This window comes from Mastigoproctus giganteus, chromosome 13 (genome assembly GCF_048544385.1).
Source record: "Mastigoproctus giganteus isolate SK-2022 chromosome 13, ASM4854438v1, whole genome shotgun sequence".
NCBI classification, from domain to species: Eukaryota; Metazoa; Arthropoda; class Arachnida; order Uropygi; family Thelyphonidae; genus Mastigoproctus; species Mastigoproctus giganteus.
Genome location: NC_143587.1, coordinates 94,650,629 through 94,668,003, shown reverse-complemented (window position 1 = coordinate 94,668,003; position 17,375 = coordinate 94,650,629). Strand labels below are relative to the sequence as shown.

The 17,375-nt window shown below is 38.3% G+C and overlaps 1 protein-coding gene across 2 annotated transcripts in view; it reads left to right on the top strand.

The window, feature by feature from the left end:
• LOC150076265 (potassium voltage-gated channel protein Shal-like) overlaps positions 1-17,375 on the top strand; it is a 311,258-nt gene that overhangs the window by 58,160 nt on the left and 235,723 nt on the right. The window lies entirely within an intron of this gene.

Sequence of the window (17,375 nt, the reverse complement as noted above, 5' to 3'; positions counted from 1 at the left end):
TGAACGTTGTCCATTAATAGATTATTTATGTGTTTATTTATAATGTTACTCTATTCTGTTCTTCATTACTACCCCACATACTTTTGGATATAAAGGGGATGGTTCACTTTCTAAATGATATATTGTGCTTTCTTCGTAATTGCCGTATGCTTTGTTGTTGCGCCGTGTTACATTAGATAAATTCCTTTTCTTTGTAAGTATACGAAGTTGTTTCTCCCCCTTATTAGTGTAGTTTATTCAGGCTAGCTAGCTATTAAGTATAATGTTATCGATTCCCAGTTGTGACCTAATACTAGATCATATAACTTTCATAGTAATTCTCATGTGGTTCCATAAACTGAATGAATTATTATCATTTTATTTTCATACGCAGCAGTCGTTGTGAACTATCTCATAATGCTTTCATAAACAAGGATGCTTAGTTCTCTGATTCTACGTTCAGAAACGTCTTTATTTCTTCAAAGTGGAAAGAAAACTTCTTTTGTTTTTGATATACATGTATTCTGGACAACTGTTATAAATCCCTGGCCTGGTGGTCGTGAAGGGCAATATTGTAATGTATCGATTCGAATGGTTGTTATTATTATTGCAATAAAGATTTCTAAACATTAAAATCTCTATTGTCCGAGTCCTACTTGTATTCAGAGGTTGCTCAATATTAGTACTGTTAATATCATTGAGGCCAAATGATGCAAGAAAGCGAACGTTTTTCTGCATCAGCCAAAAATAAGTATACCAATAAAGAAAATAATAACAATAAATAAAATCTTCATACTATTCCCACAAGGTAATCATCTAAATGCAATTCTGCTTTAATCTTAACTAAACTCACTGCCTACACCACTTTGGGAGGAAACTTATTCCAGTGCTCGACAATCCTCTGCTGATAGGTGAACTTCATGAGATCCAACCTCCTGTTATATTCCCTGAGGTTTTATATTTGTGTCCTCTGATTTGTTTCATCCATGAGGGACAGCAGAACTTCCTCATTCATCTTATTCCATCCCTCAAGTTTCTTATACACCACAATTAGATAATCCGTGTCTATTTTCTGAGTTCGATTATCCAATTTCCGATTGTATTCTGAGTTTGATTATCAGAGGCCCGTTGGATGCGGAATTCAATTATGTGAATAGCAACATCCTTGCTGATTTTTTTCATTTTCTGTTAGAATATAGAGATCAGCATCGGCATGATTTCTGTGCATCCGTAAATCGAGTGCCTTTTATGGGTCAACAACCTGGTCTATGATAGAACTGTCTGAATCAGGTGTTCATGTCTTTGGAGATTGTTCCACTGCCATAATGCTAAAATTTAGCAGTACCATATTTTATCAGATGTCAAAGGGCTTTCCATGTGTTGTTCCACGTTCTTTTCTATTCCCTGTAGAATTATAAGATATGGCAATGAATATTTTAGGGTAACGAACTTAGTGTGGTTGTATGAATCACTCTGTTAATGAATCCTTGCTTTTTATTTTTTAAACTACGAGTGGTAATAGAAATTCTGCTGTTATTTCTCCCTAAACTGAATCTGAAGTCGAAATGAGTGCTATTTCTGAGCCTATGCAGCAAGAGAAAGTAGCGGAATTTCAAAAACGGTTTAATGGAGGAAGAGAAATTAAATTCACTTTCAGCGTCAGGTAGTTGGGGAGCTGAAAGAAGGGATATGACATCGGGAAACTGAATGATTTTGGCTAATCAATCAATTTATCAGCTGACCGAGAGCGATTGAAAGCGATCAAGTTTCGAGATATCTTAGAGAATACCAGCTGTACATTTACAAGATCTATAATTGCAGTGATTTGAATTTCAAAATTGCTTTCTAAAATTCTTACAACAGAAGAAGGAAGATAATCAGCACCAGGCTACAAAAGCAGTAAGGAGGAAATAATCATTTTAGTATGCATTAATGCATCAAACAGGAAAATACACAAAAAAGACCACACTGGTATTCAAGAATGGCACTTTAATTCTTTGAAAAATTCCAGCTAGAAAAGGAAACCTTTCTAAAACAAACGCTCGGCCTTACAAAACAGTGACAGGCGAGACCAAAACGACATAGAAGATGGGTCTATTCGAATGAACAGTGTGAAATGCCCAAAAGACGTAAACTACAAATAATGATTTCATTGGCGAAGGGAAAGGGTACTCCGAAATGGCAATTTAAATGCATACAGCAAAAGAATCCCAAACATCGAAGTGCTACAACTATTGGCGTTTCAGTCAATAGGAAGAGCAACATAAGGACTTGAACACCACTTCACTTTCAATATCATCAGGAGCATTTACAATAATTTTTTCCTAACATATTTCTTAGGTGGAGAATTCTTTAGAATGTCTAACTAAGGATGCTGTCACAATCAAAGGGAACAGTAAAATACTGTGTTAATTGAATGTTAGTCCTCCATGCATAATCGCCTTCTCCTATTTTAAGATAGAAAATGAGACTTTCTATTTTTGAATAACTGAACTCCATTTTCGTGCACGAAGAGACTGCCTTTTTCTCAGCACGGAATCATGAATGAATGAAGTACGCGTCCTGGCGACTAAAGTGAGCAGTCCGAGTTGCCCTTAGCGAATATTGCTGTTTCTACAACGACGTGTCATCTGCAGCTCAAATAGCTTCTAGCAGGACAAGGACAATTTGGTTTTCGAGACATCTCCATTTGCCAGATATGGTTACCTCGGTTAGCGAAATAAAAACTTTCCGTAACATTTCACTAAAATGAAATAAAAATTCCATATTTCGGTAATTCATATATGTCAATGTTTGTAATATTTTTTTCAGCTCGTTTGAAGTTTCCATTACAAAATTACATATATTGGACTTCGAATATTTTGGAAACTAAGACCAATATAATTTCTAATATTATCACTTCATAGTTTTTCGGGAATTGTCATTAATACACTGCTAAAAAGCAGTTTGATAAGAAACAACGTTTCAAATAAGATGGAAAAAATGGCGTACCCTTTCTGGTTTGTTGGTTGCAGTTAGGTTTCATGTCCTCCTTTATTTCCATTTCAGAAATGCGTTCACCATTCACCAGTAAATGAAAAGAATCAGAGTAAGAACAAAATTGTTTTTAAGCTTCTTAACAAATGTTGGTGTCGCTTATAACAATTCAGTTAAAGAAATTTTTAATAGCATTACTTCGATTGAACCAAGTCCTAATTCCTTCTTATTATCGATTACGGTTTCATTCGGCATGCAACAGAATACACTGAGGGCGTTATCTGCTAGTGTGCTCTAAGTCCGGTTAGTCTGCTATGATTAAGAGTAGTGAATATCCTTGCCTCTCTGCCAAGACGGACTAATATTGGCCCCGCTTCAACAGCTCTCAATTGAGCGACTTCTTTCACTAACGGTAGACTCGAACTAAAAAAAACTCAAACGACTACGTGGTAACACAAAACGTTACGTGCAGTTTGTTTACACCCGCAATTTTTTTGCCTTCTCTCCTCAAATACACAGATTCTTCAGCAGTCTAATTCCATTAATTCAATGTCTCGCTAAAATTGTAATTGGTTAATGCGTTGAATAAATAATAAACGTAATGGGAAACAATCCAGATTTGTTCTTTTTGTACCACTCAGTTTTTAAAGTGTAACTGCTGATCTAGTCAGAGAGAGAGAGAGAGAGAGTTCCATAACGTACACATCAGCAGCTGCTGCGCCAGGAAACACCCCATCCTCATCATTCCAGCAGTACATTGTCGGACTCCTGAAATAGTCGACTGAAATAGTGCCAAGAGGAAAGATCCTGTTTATAGTGGGAACTATGGCAACGATCCGCAACAAGTTTTCACGTGTTACTAATGTTACAGATGCAGAAGTTTCGAGTTTCTCTGGGTCCACATACTAAGAAAGTTTTGAGAAACTACACATGTTGGCACAACACATTATTGACTCTCAATTACGTAATACAAAATACAAGACAAGAATGTTAGATGGAGCGAAGAAATCTAAATTTTATTCTGTATTCGTTCTTGAATTCGCCGACATAATATTTATAGAAATACATAGATAATAATACATAGATGATAGATATCTAACGCCATTGCAGCTATAGCATAAATGCAGTCAGAAATGGACCATATTTCTATCACTGAATTATTTTATCATATCTTAGTGGTGATGAAAGGAATGACGTGTTTGTTTTTGTATAAAGGAGTTCTTTTGCAAATAAAGCACTCCTCCTACAAAACAACGGGTAAGTAAAAAGTAAAGTGCAGCCATTATCAACCCACTGCAGGATGGAAGCCTCCTCAACAATTCATGCTGAGGGAAATGGACCATAATCTGCCACGCTGGTCCAATGCGGGTTGGCAGATCGACCGTATTCAGCAGTCAGGGGCTTGAACCCCGGTCTACTCAAAGAGCGTGTGCTACTGCACTCCCGCTCCTGCCCACTCGGCTACGGAGGCCGTTTCTCCGTAGCCGAGTGTATTTATGTATTTAACGGGTATTTATGTAATTAAAAAGTGATTTCTGTACAGGATTAATATTATAAACAGGAAAAGTGGACCTAAGAAGGAACACCTCAACAAGACAGCCATCCCAGAAATCATCAAAATACATATAGCATCAAATCCAATTATATGCGAATACTGATTTTCATGTTCCCACTCGATAAGCTGAGAAAAGGAGTCTGAATTGATATCTAAGGACCTTAAACAGAAAAGCAAAAACTTCAACATTCTTTGCATATTTTAAAATAAATGGCTAATATTTGAGAGCTACCTGTGCCACTCTTTGAACTTGTTTTTAAACCTGTACACTTTGATACAACTACTTTTACAATGTGGAATCGTCCCTTTTTAACAACTTTTTTTTCACCGCGTTACTTTATCCATGAGATAAAACGTAAAGGAATTTCAACGTAGAAAATTCTCTTTGAACTTTGGGGCACCGCACAATAATGAAGACAGTTCTTTAAGAAGAATAGGGGTATTTAAATACCTACTCTCGGATTAAAATAACATCATAGCCAATCTTGGAGTACGTGATACGTTTTCACAAATATCGAAATAAGAAAAAAATTGAGTGAATCAGGAACTTAATAACAAATTCTTTGTACTTTTTATTCTTAGTTTTTTTTAAATAATCGCTACAGTACAATGTGCTTCAGTTAGTAGTCTTTCTAAGATCGTCAGAATCTAAACTCAGCTTCTGGTTTTTCACCAACAGATCGATCAAAGAATACGTATCGTTAGAGGCAATATAAACTAACACCTCATAGCCTTAGTTTCTTTAGCGCTGAACACATATCTGGCACGTATACTCCTCTAATGTACATTATACATCAGGCATTTCTTTGATTGCGAATGAAATTTCAATGATCTGTTGGATATAATTACTGAAACAAAGACTTAAATGGTTATTATACCAAGAATTGCTGTCATTGATCTCCTTTTTCAGTACACATTTGACTGATCGGCTAAACTCTACAATTAAAATGGAACACTTATTTGTATACTGTCACCAAATGGAAGAGAACTACTAATAAACAAGTAGTTGCAAATCTTACTACGACGACGCTCCCAAAATTTAAAGCAGTCTTTAGTGAAGATGTGTTCCATATTTCACTTTAATGCGTAAGAAATTTTTACCACGCGAAACTGGAACAACAACACCCTTAGTGGAAAGTATAGAAATATATAAATAAACTCCGAGTAAGAGAAGACGTTTTGGACACCAGCCACCCAATTATGAAGACAAAGAAAGCTAATCGTGAGTCTCTGGACTGCATTTGCGCTTTATTATGGCACATAAATGTACCATTAAGATCACTGATGATTTTAAATGGGACATCAGTATTATAAAACAGCAAAAGTTAAAATAAATAAATCAAAAAGGATAAAACAAAATATGTCAAATCAAATAAATAAAAAAAAATCTCTTCTACGTTTCAAACCAGAATCGTTTTTCGACTGTGTAAATGGACTCTTCTGTCCTGTTCACCCTTGTTGTTATGTATAATAGAATGGTTCTAAATTTGTCCACAGGTACTCTGAAACGCGCGTTAGCAGAGTCGACAGAAACTCATCATTTGTAATCTACTTTCTTTAGAGCACTCGAGGGTGATTGTCGCGTGCATCACGCAAATATCGACGACCGCTATCCAGTTTCTTTCACGGTACACATCTGTGCATATTTCATAGCGGGCACGCGGTAAAGAAGAAAAGAAGAGGTGTTCCAACATTTGCCATTGAGACGCCATTAAACCGGGACATCGCGAAACAGTCCCCAAGAGCGTGCCAAGGACACCGAACCGAAACCGTACGACCGTGTGGTCTTTATTAAACTACAAGAACACACACACATGTCCTCTATTATCTTTCCTTTTGTAAAGCAGCTCAAATACTTTTCTTTAGAAAAATGGAGGAAGAAATTCGACTGTTAACTGTTGTTTAACCCACTGGAGTGCTTCCCAATTGAATGAGAAGATATTATTATAAGTGGAGTTACGCGTGTACAAAATAGGTGGAGTCAATGTAATTATTTGGAAATAATGGCCTGTTTTGTATTCCAGCGCACGCGAGGTTTGTCTTTATTTTTGCCCATTATCGCATCCAAAACAGATTTCCTTTTATAATAACAAACTAGATGGAGTCTTGATCGCATTCTAAAAATATCCGTTTTACTTCACAGTTCATCAGAATTATAAACTAGGTATCTGGTGTACAGTATATTTTTGGTAATGGCCTATTAGGGGCTCTGTGCGTAACCTCGAACTTTGGTCCCAGTGTTATCATTACCATTGGAAATAATTTTATATTGTTCAAATTACACGATTTAAACAAACTTGCGAAGTTGGTATTTATGATTTGGGATTATTTTCTCTCTTTTTTGGCTGCACCAGCCAAAAAAGAGAGGAAAAAAAACATAAATAATAATAATAATCATCAAATAATAATATAATGAAAAAAATTAATAAATAACCTGTGTGTTTCTTTCCTCACGTACGTATCTGTTAAGCTGGGCTTTGAATTTCTCCAAGTTGTCAGCTTCCATTACCCAAGGAGGAAACTTACTTGAATAATTAGCAAATCGCTGGGTTGAAGAAAGCTTCTTACAATTCAGCCAAAACCCCTCTCCAGAAATTTGAATTTATGGCCCTCCAGTTTAGGAAACATTTATAACGGTAAATGTTTTCCCTTCATTCGTTTTACTTTCCCCTCTTAAAACCTTAGACTTCAATTCAGGTCTATTATAAGGTGTCCGGTTGCTGCTCGCGTGGGTAACACAGTTAGTAGAATCGCCGTCCTCCCCACACCGGATGGAAAAGACCCAAGTTTGAGTCCCATCGATGACGTGAGGAATTTTTATGGGCCTTTTTCACAACGTGGCTGAGTTAGTCGGTCTCAGGGGAGTGTAGTGCGGTTTTTTCTCCCGGAAACGCGGATCTTCTTCCAGCGAACAGAAAATAGACCACAGAACAATATACACGGAGCAATATGGCATTAGTCGTTGATCCTACTAAAACAACAAACAAACAGCCCGGTTGCCAAGCTCTGTAGCCCACATATTCAGAGTCACATGAGGATGTGGCTACCGTTTTGCAGAACTCACCAAGTCAGTATTAGCAGTGACAAATGAGGCAAGGAAGCAAGCTTATATTTATACAGTATCAGCCAAAAAAAAAAAAAAAAAAAAAAAACCTCCACCTCATCTGCCCATCCCCTCTAATAATTTTGATAATCCTCCCTTAAATTTATTCAACCTACCCAATTTCACAAACGCTAGATGAAAGTTTATTGAAAAACAATAATTACTCTCTGACAAAGCAAATTTCCGCGCAACTATCCGGCAACCATCCTTAGTTAATTTAAACTTAAGTCTCTTCATGTGCGTGGCCCGAGGGAGTAAGAATAAGGATGCCATCAACACTTAGTTTACGGAATCCATTCAGAGCCTTAGACACCTCGTTCAGATCCTAGCAGGTGTCTACTTTCCAGACTCTGAAATTTGCAGAACTGAAATCTTTCCTAGTAACAGCGCCCTTTTTCTTCCCCACACTAATCTCTTTTCTCTTCTCTGCATTCGTTCCTGTAGATCTTCCTAAAATAAATCTTCTAGACGTGTAGGTTCTTTGTACCTTTTCAAGAATCTCAATGTCTTTTTATTCAATACCTGGACACAGTGTTCCCAGTGCGCTCTTATAATTTAATTATGTAGTCGAACATTATGGCCTCCCTTATCTCTACCAACAAACGTTCGATAAATCATTGATAGGCCATCCTGCCACTTGTCTACACTACTCGGAGAACTTAAAATCCTTTCCTTCCTCTACTGTTTTTTAATTCGAATATGAATACAAGTGGCATAAAGCATAGCGCCTGTCCTTGCTTGGTTATATTTTTGTACATGGCCAAAATATTCCACTGTAGAATGGTTGATCTAACTTGAACTAGAGTCGCATCGAGGTTTTCATCTTAAAAAACCCGCTAGAGAAAGTAGAACATGCTGACACGATACAATAACGTCTCATGGCCTTAATTTCCTGGGTGAAAAATCTAAACAGAAACGGACCTATTAAAAATCTCAAGCCCCTACTCAACCACCAAAATATTCAAGTTAATCGGATTGTTTTTCCCGTGGTCCATTTCTTTATTGCACAGCGAAGTTTGCGAATCCATATTAAATATATTTTTTATTCCTTCACTTTTTTCACCCTTCTTTTCTGTATAGAAATAAAAGAGCAATATTACAGAAGACTTGCGAAGTGAATTGCCTTTCATTTGTTGTATTCTCCTAACATTCTTTTTTTTTCTCCCTTAATATCTGGATAGAAATTGTGTTCAACTGACTCGCCCCATCCTTCGCTGACCCCACTTCTACTCAGCGAGGCATCAAGAACAGCAATAGCGATGCATCCCAACTACACACGCATACATCTTTCTCTACAACGCCAAGTGAAAAGCTTCTTTGTGAAGTAAGGAACGCAGTAACCGTTAGCGTGGAATTTTTTATTCGTTTCGCAGCCTTCGGTGGTTACTGGGATATCGAAGAGGAGTTCTGCTATGCATGTGCATGCTGAAACGTGTCTGTTCCATCTATATGTGTGTGGCAAAGTGTCGGAGAACACTAAAAATTCATGTTGCGCCTCTCCCTTGAAACTTAACCCTGCTCTGCAGTTTCTATCAGCATCCGCTCGTATAACTTGAATACTTTCTTCACTACTCTTGAAAAAATTGGAGGACGGTATTCCATTTTGTAGCAGGAATCGCATAGGAGGGTTTAGAATTGCAAATAGCTTTATTCGTTTGAAGCAGTATTTAATTTAAGTGTGACAAACTACGTTTTGTTTCAGTGTGTGTAATTTCTAAGTTATTTTTTGAAAGCGATAGGGAAAGTTTGTTTTTCTAGCATTGCAACTGACGAAGATATTCATCGATCCATTGTGGATCCATCTAATGCTCGATCCATTATGGAACAGGTTGAACATTAGATATATTTATGGTCTCTGCTTCAGAATATAAGTACTTCTGTACGTAAACATTTCTGATGGCTGAATAGTAAGGTTCGTTTATACGTCACTGTGTACATAAAAGAAAAAACTAGAACTAAAGATTGATAGCAGCCGAATGTGCAATGTCCATCATATCATTAAACAGGCAGGAGACTTCAAAATTATTTAGGAACTGGGTGAACGATGAGAGTAGTAGGCCGTTAATTAGATTCTATGGATTTGTCTTCTCTTTTGGGATAAGTTGGCTATAGGTTAGTTGGTGAGTTGCTCTTTGGGCAGAAATTCTAGAGGATGTTGGAAGAAAGGACGAGTGAATTGGTGAGAACTGCTGAACGTTGTGATCATATGGAACGTCATAGAAGGCATGGGCTGTAACCCTTGGCAACAAGACATCTTAAGGAGGAGGAATCTAACAGAGATAGATGCAAAAGGTCTTGAAGGGGATGGGAGAGGTATTTTTCGGTGGCAGATGGGATGAAAACCGGGGAGATAACAGAAGCTGGTTCTTTTTCTTTTGCAAATCATCAAAATAAATTTTACCTTATTTTGGTGGTCGAGGCAGAGAGTTTGGAAAAGTTTAAGGTGTAACTGGATAAGCATTTTCTGGCGAAGAAGAAGGAAAGACCTCTACAGTATAACTCGGATGGTGAGGAGGATAATATGAATGATTGAATTTATTTTTTGGAAGGTGATTCCCAAAAATAAGTTCGATTCATTGCATCACTTTGCCATTCTAAAACTACTTCCTACGTACTGTGGGAAGGCTTTTCTAAATCCAGTAAACATGTAGACTTCATTAAAATACTGCATACATATAAATGAGCTAAGTAAGATCTAAAACATCGTTGAAAAATTATTTTAATCCATAAAATCCTAGGGATTTAGTCTCCCGGAAGAAGTTGCGCGTTTTTGTGAGACCTTCAAAAGCGATGAGCTTTATCTAGGCTTTGTTTCACGGAGGAAATAAGCTGGTTGATTTCAGGAAGACCTGCAAACTCTTACGATGTTGACATTGATAAAAAAAAAAAAAAAAGAGCTAAAAAGTCCGCATTAGTAAGTGAACATCTCCTAAAGGTATCTCTAGTTTAAAGAAAAATGCTGTCGAGCGAGATCTAAACATCTTATAATAAGCAGAGGTGTCAATGGGGTATGGCAAAAGTACGCGAAATTTCCACGTACAAATGAAGCCTTAACAACGGGGCAGACAACTGTAAAACCTTTATTGAGGATTTATTAGAAGCCTACCAACATCTGTTGCAATGTGTTTCTAAAAATACACTCTCTATTCCCATTTAGATTTTTTTCCAGATAACCTTGAGCGCATTAGTAATGAACACTGTGAACGTTTTCATCAAGATATTGGTAGTACGGAGAATTGTTGCTAAAGAAGGTGGAAGGCCTGTACGCTGGCAGGCTATTGCTGAACATTGAAGAGACAGTCTCCAGATTATTCCAAAAGTAAACTGGAGACTGTTATACTTTTACTCCGTTTATCGTAATACTTGCTAAATATATTTTTAAAAAGCGTGAGCTGCATTCCTTTCTAAATCTGTGGATGCTAGGCAATCCATCGGAAAAATCCATCATAAGCGTTTGTATCATATTTCTGGAGGAAACAATCAAAAGCTTAAAATCTTTCGATTTTAAAGTTGACTGTTGACTGGACAGAAGATGGAATTGACTTTTATTGTCTCTTCACAGCACCATCTGGAAATATAATGCTGATATCGTATTGATAACAATGTGATCTGTGAAGGTGTCAGCTGAAGTAACTAATAGGAAGTTAATCAATAGTCATTCAGTTAATTATTTATTGAAAATTTTAGAACTGCATGGATTTGGGTAACAGAAAAGTCAACTTTCAACAACACCGTTAATATAATAAATCATACAAGGAGTCTATTCAACGCTGACTGTAGACAGGTATTGATAGTAGTTAATAGATGTGATTATTTTACGATTTTCCCCATGATAACTAAGGCCACGAGGTATTATCATCGGTAAATTACGACTATTCTGTGGTAAATTTAACTGTTGTTTTTTCTGGATAAGAAACCGGAGTTTCCGGGAGAAAACCTACAGTACAAATCCATACAGATTCATTTCACCCAGCTGAGATTTTTAAAACTAGGCCTTTTCCACACGCGTTGAAGGACAGTGATTATAATTATTGTGCTAGTTGTGAATGCCAAACAACTTATTAAAGAAAAAGCTTCGGTAGCCTAATTACACGAAGTTTTACCATTCAAGTATTTAGAGAGCTCGATCCACCGCTGTCATGCAGACCATAAGCGAGAGAGATGCTTTTTGAGATTCTCCTTCTAGTCACTGGTACAAGACAACAACGACCTTCCCATATCAGATTTAAAGGTGACATAAATTAACACAGCCTTCTGATTCAAGTAACTTCACCTAACAAAGGGCTCAACTTGCATTTTATTGTTAGTTGCTCATTCAGGTTGCTCAGAAACTTTGTAGACCGGAAAAACCTTCAGTTAACTCTGAATCACAGAATTGTTTTCTTTTCTTGACATTCTCTCTTCAACTTCAGCTACAATACTACTAAATAGCTCTTTGGAAACTGAAAATGGTGAAAATTCTTCTGTAAAAAGTATTTCTGTCATTCCTTTTCTCTGGTAAGTACTTTAAATATTTTCTTCATGGTTCCAGATACTTTGTCTTGCAGTTGTGGTAGTGCAGTGGTCAAAATTACCGTATACCCACATCGGGTGGAAATGGTCTAAATCTCTTCAATAGTGTCAGCAATTTTTAAGGCTTTTTTCACAACGTGGTCAAGTTTGTCTTAGACAAGGGTTACATCACTTTTTGGTCCAGCAATGTATTTTCTTTTTATCCTTTGCCATACATAGTGCATGGGTTCACCGTTGTGTATTCCCGTTTTTCCCCATTCGCATGATGCTTCCAACAGGATCTGTGTGACAAGAAGTCATGTTGACGCGAATTTAAAATATTATCAAAACCCCCCCCAGAGATAGCACGTAACGAAACCAAACGTTTTTCAAACAGTTTACATACCTTCGTGTACCCTGATCAGGTTTATGCTAAGAAAAGAAAAAGGGCGTAGAGCGAATCTGGTTATTTTTATCTTGAGCACAACGCTGCGCTGATAATTATAATAAAATTACTAAAAATATGTTTAAGTAGGGGTTTAGAATGAATTCTAAGTGTAGTGTTTTAGAAGTTATCATTAGTAGGATTGTTTTATTTAACTCAAATGTTTTTTCCCCTCTTTGATTACACATGTTTTAAAAGTGACTCTTAAAACATTGGTTAAAGTTACGCATATACACTGAGTGGACAGAAATCATGGGATATCTACCTAGGAGCGGGTAGGGCAACCTTTCACCCAGATAAGGGTAGTCACATGGCGAGGCATTGAGTTCATTAGTTCACGAAAGCGTTCCACGGATATTTCCATCCATGTTTGCTGCACTGCTGTCCATAATTCCGTCGCATTCCTCGGTGGAGGATCCAAAGCTCGAACGGACCTTTCCACAGCATCCCAAAGATGCTCCACAAGGTTCATATCCGGAGAACGGGGAGGCCATTCCATGGTGGCAAAATCTGCGGAATGCTCTTCGAACCATGTTCTACTCACCGCGGCTTTGTGGGGAGGCGCATTGTCCTGCTGGATGAGTCCATTGCCCCGTGAGTGCATGATGATCATGAAGGGATGCAAATGGTCTGCAAGGATGGACGCGTAACCTGGACCGTTCAGAGATGCGTTTAGATGTACCAGAGGTCCCAACGTGTGTGCCAGTTGAACACGCCCTAGACCATTACCGACCATCCACCTGCCTGAACAATTCCTTGTTGACATGACATAGCTTCGTGCGGTTTCCGCCAGATTCGCACCTTCCCGTCCTTGCTCGAAATAACTGCAAACGGGACTCATCGGACCAGGAGACCCGTCTCCAATAATCCAAGGTCCAGTACCAATGTTCTTTCGCCCAGTTGAGGCGCGTAGAGTCCTGTGTCGTGACGTTAGCAATGGGACTTGAATGGAAATATTGGTGAGTTGGCGGCTCCCATAACCGATTGCGGCTAACGATCGCCTGATGGTCTTGGTCGAGACGTTTTTTGGCACCTCCATCGGTGAAGTCAGCGGTGATCTGTGCCACTGTCGCTCTCCGGTTGGCTGAAACAATGCGAGACAGACGTCGACGGCCACGTTCATCCACCACCATTCTCCCTCCACAGCGTTGTCCAGGATGAGATGTTATTCCGGAAATGGCGTATTCCTGATACGCTCTTGATACTCTCGAACGGGGATAGTCCAATTTCTGTACCACCTCCGCGATAGAGTGACCCATGCGTCGGGCACCCACTATCATCTCTCTCTCTTTCAAAGTCTGTTAACTCACGACTTTTATTCATACTAACATCGAATACCGTTTACGTGAATGCAGTGCAGTGTACCTGCCAAGCGGTGGGGTGGTCCACTAGCGAGAGAGGTGACAGCGTCGCGTTGCCCGGGAACAAGGTATCCCATGAATTCTGTCCTTTCAGCGTAATCTATTACTGGTAGTAAGCGATTGCATTTGTGTTGAAATTCGTACATTTAGGAAATAAAATGGTTTCTTGGCCACTTGAGCCAATGAGTGATAAGTAGTCACCACCATCTTATAAGGTTCAGATTATTCACAACGAACAGCTCAAGCATATGCACAATTTGGCCAATATGAAAACGAGTTGGAAAGGTAAAAAGATGACTTGGAAATTTTTCTACGGTTTCAGCAAAGTGTCGAAGAAAAACGTATAAAGCGAAACGAATGCGGACCAATTCATGTTCAGAAACTGAAATGGCTAAAGGCAAAAATTCGTTCAGAGGTCTTGAAATTAATTAATTTCACCAAATGTGAATCTAAACTAGTAAGCGAGGTGGTATTATTGTAATTAGAGGCTCGGCTGACACGCAGATAAAAACACAAAGATATTGGTGATGTAAGATAACAGTGGTAAGGGGGCAGAGAAGACAAAGCTAAATTCAGGAAAAAACAAACGGATTTACTTTAATGACACTAAAATACCTTCTTCCTCCTTATTTGTGATCAGATTTAATTAAAATAGGAATGATAAAATACTGTTTTAGAAATGGTTGGTGTTAGCTGCGAAAAACACTAATAACAGTGTGATTAACGTAGTTGTTATTAAATCCGTTTTTATTTGCATTAAATACACATTGCATGTTAGATGAAGGCACTATTTGGGTTAGTCTACCTTTGGATTTTCATAGAAATTGGAGCAATAAGAAGCCCCGATGTTATATTGAATTTAACAACAACAAGTACGAACCTCCTATGTGTTTGCGATTCTGCCATTTTGTAACTCTAAAGAGTTCGTAGTTTTTTCAGATACAAGGTTGGAACTATCTGATGAAGTTCACTTCTAGATATTTATGTCCAATAGCTTGGAAGCGCCACATTATTCCCTGAAATACACAGTTCCCTTCCTAATTCGTACATCGGGGTTAAAATACAATTTGCCACGACTTTTCAGCCATCAATTTTAAGCGATGAATACTTTCGTTGGATATTCGAGATAAATGTTGGTTACTTTCCCGAATCTGAAACAACAAATGCAGTACTTAAAGCGAACAAGATTTATGAAAATACTTCAGATAGCTGGGATAACCTGCGCTGTTAAACTGGTGGGGCTTGTTCCAAAATTAGGACTAATATTTATATTATTTTCCAGAAGAGGACGCACCGTACGTTTTTTGACGTCAGTTAATGGAATCTGATCGCGTGGGATTCTTCCCGACTCAGATGTGAGCCAAATATGTCGAAGTTATTAATATTGTCATGGAAATGATTTACGTGAAATGCCAGGTGCATTCATCCGTTCATATATACAAGATGACACGATCAGACCATAGAAGATCTTAAGAACCATTGCATCATGCAATTTGTAGTATCTATAGTTAATTAAGTAATTAGTCCGCTGTTTGTTTTTGGCAATGGGTTTGAATCTAAGGCGATGAGGCATCAGTGTATTCTGTTGTTGAGTTAAAAATTAGTTTCCAGGTGGGGTGGGGGCAAGAAAGACGTGAAACTTTCGCCCGTGGCCGGACTAGCTCAGCCATGTTACGAACAAACTCCATAAAAATGCTTCCCAGCACACTGGTGTGAAAACTGGAATATATTATATATTCAGGATTCAGAGGCTAATTTAACTCTACCAAGATTTTCAGGTGTAGAAGAAATGGGAGACTGGATCCATTTACTATACGTCATTACTGCAGATTGAATATTTATTTAGCTGTTTGTTTACATTCTAACCTTATGTTTCCCAAAAACAGAAATAATAACCATGTGATGTCAGAGAATTTGTCCGTAAATTGCATGTGGTCTGGGGTCCTTTTATCTTTAAAGGATTCGAAGCCTTTTCCACATGAGATACACTGTCCTTCAGAAATTATTCCGACACACTTCGGTTTCACGATAGACCGCAGTGGGTGTAGTCCTCCATTCCTGCTGCAGAATGGAGGACTACTTTGAGTTACCAATATGGGCCTTGTTGGTTTGGCCCTTACCCGTCATTCCACTTCATCCCATACACAAAGTTAAAATCGTAAGTCTACACCTGCCATTCCAGCTTTTGTACATTCATCTCCAATAACCATTCCTGAATAACAAAGCGATAAAACAAGCAGCAGTACCTTGTTGAAATAAAAATGGGTCTGTACCAAAGAAATACCACATCGTAAACAGCATGGAATTTTCGAAAATATTAAAATAGGCGTTAGTGTTTATGGTTCCCCATTCAACCACCAAAAGTTCTAGGCCATGCCATGAGAAACAGCCGCACGGCAACCCCAACTTCTTCGAACTGAATTGTTGGCACAATTAATACTGGCAACAGACGTTTCTCATGCACCTTCTATACCCACATCCACCCTCCTGATCGGAATAATGTGTAGCAAGATTCGTCGCTCCATGGAACCGATTTCCACTTCTCCATTAGAACAATTACGGCATTCATTGCGCCATGCAGAGCAAGACCCCTGATTGCGGCTGGTCTTTGGCTTATACTCTAACACGTTCCGACGAGGATATGCTCGTACAGATCGAAACTCCCCTGTTGATATTTTTCAGGGATGTCTGATGAGATTGTTGTAGTACCCTTCGGAATACTCTTCAGTCACGTGGCATGAGCTTCTGTGGTCTTCTTGTGAGTTGAATGACGGTGGTGGTGGTACCGTCACTCTCCTGTTCATCTCGGGACAGTGTAGACTGTCACCAATTGCACGAATCGATAAACTAGCAATGTGATATCCGACAAAGCACCCCTCTCTAAAACAACCAGCTCGGCTCTACGTGCCATGACAAGAGCAACCAACTTGTGTGACTCATACACCTTCCTTACCTATCCGTCAAGTCCAAGTCACTTCTTTTTTTTTTCCTTGGAATGTCTAATGGACTATGAAAACAGGGCGTCCCGATACTTTTTGGAGGACAGTGTAGAAAAACTACTGTACTACTTGCGTATAAACATTTATTCTGTTAATTATTCGTCTAATAATATTAATCTATGTAATATAATAATTATTCCATATTTAATACTATTTCTGTAGTGGTATGCTGTATATTTTCTCTGCGATCGCTCACTCCTTATTTTTACAAGTACTTCAGGTCTGAGAGATCGATTAGTCTACTTATTTAGCCACACTTAGTTTTGAGAGCCATTTCGTGAAAATATTAAAGAGAGAAGTAATGGTCCTGCCGTGCGCATTTATCAATTTCTCCAAGCAGTAGCCGACTCCTCCCCACCACCTAGTAAAAGTAAGAAACCGTTGAAACTTTTTCTTGTTTCTTGGAAGAAAAGGAGTACATACTTTGTAGTGTTTAAGGCTCATCAGCAACTTGTAATATATCTGA